Source organism: Galeopterus variegatus, unplaced genomic scaffold (genome assembly GCF_000696425.1).
Source record: "Galeopterus variegatus unplaced genomic scaffold, G_variegatus-3.0.2 Scaffold9546, whole genome shotgun sequence".
NCBI classification, from domain to species: Eukaryota; Metazoa; Chordata; class Mammalia; order Dermoptera; family Cynocephalidae; genus Galeopterus; species Galeopterus variegatus.
Window position 1 is genome coordinate 57,584 of NW_007735657.1, and position 5,041 is coordinate 62,624.

Sequence of the window (5,041 nt, forward strand, 5' to 3'; positions counted from 1 at the left end):
AAAAAAAAAAAAAAAAAAAAAAAAAAAAAAAAAAAAAAAAAAAAAAGCACACATTTTAATGAAGGCATGGGGATTCCTGTATCATAGCACTGACAGAAAGACTGAGGAAAATTCTAGATAAACTGCTAATTAAACATTTATTGATTAGTGATTTGAAGTGTTTTAATACTTAACATACTCATCAATCAGTCTGTCCCAACCCCAAAACTGTAACACCGGAGGTGAAGTTTGCTAGGTAGGTTTGTTATATAATTACAATTCTCCTTTTCTAGCTACAAGGAGAAAAGGATAAATACCTTAACTACTGGATAAAAGAACAATAAATATTTTAAAGAAATGCTATGATTAATCCACAGGATTAAGGTTGATCACTAATCATCTCTGTATCAGACAATAATCCTTACTACATTATTTAGTCTGTTTCCCAAATTTTTAAAGTGTATTTTTATTAAATAAACTTTCCTCAGACACATCTTCAAGTTTTCTCAATGTATTATTAAATTAACTCATTATCATTTCATTATTAAAAGAGCTAAGCCAAGTAAAGTACTTAGGACAGGGCCTAGTAAGCAAGCTCACAATTAGATTTAGCTGTTGTTGTTATTTAGATTCATCTAATTTGGCATTTAATCTTTCACTTGTGGATAACTGATCATTTTTAAAAAACCCAAAAACACACAAAGAAGGTAACATCCCAATCCAAAATGGATCAGAGATTTCTCAAGGGCTGAAACTAGTAATTATTAAAAATTCCTGACTCATAAATAGTGGCCTTAACATCTATCATTTCATTTCTAGTTCAGTAAAATAAAATAGATAATTCAGGAGAAATAAAATAATGAGAAACTTTGGATACATAATTGAAAAGATAAGTTTTGTAATTCAAATAACTATTAGTTGTACAGTTACATGTCTTAGGAACCTGAGTTTGGGATGGCAGTAATCACTGTAATGGCATTCTGATGGTCATATGTACAGTCGTGAGTGCCTCTTACCTGATACAAAGGGCCATCCTGAGAGCAGACTTGCGAAGCTGAGCAGTTCAGACACCGAAACTGCGGAGGAGATGAACTCATCAGATAAGAGGCATCCACAACTGGATACATATTTAAAACTGATTATTTAAAATATTTTAAAGTCAAACATAAGAGTCAACATGTTTTAAATAAACATTTTCCAAGAATATGGTAATTGTTTTTGAAAAAAATAAGTTTTAATAATTTAGTGATTGGCAAAATTTAGCTTGAAGTAATTTTAGCATCTAGATATGAGTTTTATTTAAATTCTACAAATACCAAAATGGTGGCCTACTCTTTCCATATCCTTTTTTCAAATACTAATTCCTGGGAAAACCCCTACACCTCTTGAGCACTTGAGGGGCATCCTCTTTCTTCCATCCCTTCCTGTGATCAATCTCTGCTAGATCTCTTTGACTATCCCCGAAAGGTAATATTGTTCAAGGAGATCAGATCTCTGAGAGGGGTATGGAACTTGGCTCAACCTACGAGGGATCCATTTTTGGTTTTATATTCGGTTCTTATATTGCTCAGATTAGATTCTTAGTCTCTATACCTATTTTAATAGCATTAGATTATGAGCTCCTTGAATCTATTTCTTCTCATATTTGCAGTCTTAATAGCTAAGGCCCAGAAATGGCACGCAGCAACCATTCATTCAGTGTTTTATGAGTAAATCGCTGAGTGAACATATTTTAAAACTAATGAGATTTGTTTGTAAGCCCATTACATTTTAACAGTTTAACCTTTACATTAAAAATAACCATTTCCAAATTTTGATTTTTTAATATTATGCTAAACACTTATTAAATATAATTTTAATTTCAATGGGACTATAAAACATAAAATGTATACTTTAAAATTATGCCTATATAATTCAACATTGCATAATCTTCAAAATGTGAAAAAAATAAATGCATTAAAAATATGAGGTATAAATTAACCAGGATAATTCTAACATCCCAGAGCAGGTTTTTTAAAAGATAAACTTTCAAAGATTAAGTAAGCAATGATTAAAACGAATATATTCGTAGCGTCTTAAATACAATTTTAGAAATCTTCTATTTACCCAAAAGATGTTAGCAATTTTTTTCTCTAGAAGTTAGTCCTTAACTGTGTACAGTGCTCATCAACATGCTGTAAGACATGCCCAGCACTGCTATCCTTTGGCGACCTTCTCCTTTCTCTCTGAAGAGCTTCCAAGCTCTGGCCTATCAGATTTTGCTTAACTATTTAAGTCCCAAATATCATTCAACAAGAGTCCAGAGTTAAGTTGGAAGAAGTAGTTTCATTACGTAATTCTTTTTTTTTTCCTATTAATCTCTTTGGTATCAGTCAAGATGGATATGTTCGCTTTTCCTGAAATTGCTGGTAATGCAAGTAAAGCAAAGGAAAACAAGCATGGTTGCAGTAACTTTAGGTGCTGGACTGGCAGAGATTACTAAAAGAGATAAAGCTAACCAGTATCATCTAGGAAAAAGGGGCTTGTACTGAGAGTGTGTATTCAATCTACCCAAGAAAAGGTAAGCAGGAAGAATATGAGTCCATGATGAAAGAGGAGGCTGACTAGAGAGAGATATTGACAGTAAGCTCTCAGGATCGGAACTAAGTGAAGCAGCGGGGAATTATAATCATAATGAAAGTTAAGATATACAAGCTATTAATAAAAAATAACATTTATCATGTTAGGCACTGTTATGTACTTTAGTATATAATTTTCAGTAATTCTTACTCAACTTTTCAAGTTGGGTATTGTTACCCAAATTTAACGATCAAATACTGAGGCAAAAGCAGGAAGCAGGACATAACTGGGAGAAAATAGCTTCAACACATATAGCAAAAGATTCATATTCAGAATACATAAAGAGTTCCTAGAAATCAATAAGAAGAAGACAAACATTATGATGAAAAAAACCAAGGCAATGTATATAAAAAAGTTCACAGAAGAAATATTAAATTGATAACATGTAGTGGTGGTGAGGATGTCAGAAAATGGGTACTCTGATGCATTCTTGGTGTGATTATAAATTGCTATAACCTTTACAGAGGGCAATTTGTCAGTATCTATCAAAATTTAAAACATGCATATTCCATTGTAAATCCACTTCTAGGTATCTAGGCAATGGATATGCTTGCATATGTGCGGAAAGATATATGTACTAGAATGTAGCATTGCTTGTAAATGTCAAAAAACTTGAAACAATCTTATGTCCACCAAAGGACATGTTGAATGAACTATTTATTAACTATCAACATGTTAGAAGGAATTATTTCAAAGTTTACTGAATCTCTATAGAGATATTATTAAACGGGAAAAAGAAGTTGCACAATAATACATACGATTCCATGTTTCAAAAAATGTGATGACCACTGGCATGGATATTATAAAGAGGATTCAAGCATTAGATTGATGATCAGATTAGATGACTGAGTTCCTTCCAAACTGAGATCTGATTCTGTAATTCCACACCCTCATCTATGGATGTGGAAGCCAGAGTGCAAGAAGTCAGCAGTATGGATCACATGTCTTAAAACCCTATTATTCAGAAGATGGTCCAAAGATTAGGATGCACTGGCATCTCCTGGAAGCTTGCTAAAAATACAGAATCTTGGGCCTTGCCCCAGAGACCAACTGAATCAGGATTTGTATTTTACCAAGATCCCCAGATGATTTGTATTCACATTAAAGGTTGAGAAGCACTGTTTGTTTATTCTCCCACTAAAAAGCAAAAGATTAATGTCAACCTTGAGTATAAGAATCTTGAGAAAGCAATATCATCATGAACTAAAAAATTTTTAAGAGCTAGCTTAGTTTGATCAGATCTTTGTTTTGATCTTATCTGATTCCTAAAGATAAAAATCTTTCAAAAATGCATTACAATGGAGACAAGGGTCCAGAAAAAGCAGGGGCCATAGAAAACAGGCTGAGCCTGAAATGGAACTGCCCTGGATAAAGGAAAGCGGTGGTACAGAAGCTGTACAGTGCAGGGAGATACCCCACTACTCTTAAGAACTGGAAGCAAAATCAATTTCCCTAAGATTCTTCCTGGGAGGCTAGAAATAGGACAAAGTAAAGGGTGACCCTAATATGGAGTAGCCTTGCCTGAGGCAAAAGACTCAGGGGGACAGAGGGTGGTATCCAATATGAAGAGAAAAGGAAATTACAGATGTACTCAGACATAGAAGAGGAGTGTGGAATGTATGAGGAGACATCTCACAGCACCAAACAGATTGAAAAAACTTCAAAGATGCTAACTGCAGCCATTTCTAACTCAGTGCTAATCATAATCCCACTCTAAAGCACATATGGAAGAATAAACAGGTAAAATTAGCCAACAGAATTTACAAAATAATAATTAGGATTTTGCCCTAACAGATACTAACACACATAATAAAGCAACCTAAAAGGCCCAACTATATTTGCCTTATAAGACATGTTTGGACTTTATACAGACTTACCCCAAAGAAAATGGACAATTTAAAGGTTTTAGACAAAGGTGTTATGTGATCAGACTTTTATAAAAGCTATATCATATATAATGCTGGAACAGAATAAGACCTCTCAAAAGAACAAAATAGAATGTCCAGGAACATATATACAAGTGTATGTGTGCATACATGTGTATATACACATTCACATAGATAATGGTGACACCTCAGAAAAACGAGGTAAAGTATGATTTTTCAATTGTATTTCTAGCAAAAAAAAAAACAAAACACAAAGACTAAATTAGTCTTAAACTTGCTCTGTGTGTGTGTGTGTGTGTGTGTGTGTGTGTGTAAATAAATCAATCCCAGCTGGATTAAAATGTTTAACATAAAAATGTACTAGAAGCGAGTGAAAGAACCACATCGTGGTAATTACCTTAGGAAACAAGCTGACCCCAGCCCAAGGCAAGAGCTAATTAGCGATGCCAGTAGGCAGAGTAATGAGAGCTTTTCAAATATTCTGTCTTGCCAGCAATGGATGGTAGAGATGGGAAGGGATGTGATTGCCACAAATTAGTGGGGGCTCAATCAAGAAG

The 5,041-nt window shown here is 33.8% G+C and overlaps 1 long non-coding RNA gene across 1 annotated transcript in view; it reads right to left on the reverse strand.

The window, feature by feature from the left end:
- Positions 1–5,041, reverse strand: part of LOC103609380 — a 29,852-nt gene that overhangs the window by 13,607 nt on the left and 11,204 nt on the right. The window contains exon 3 of the long non-coding RNA XR_552135.1: positions 996–1,055. This is a non-coding gene — a long non-coding RNA (uncharacterized LOC103609380). The remainder of the gene's footprint in view (positions 1–995; positions 1,056–5,041) is intronic.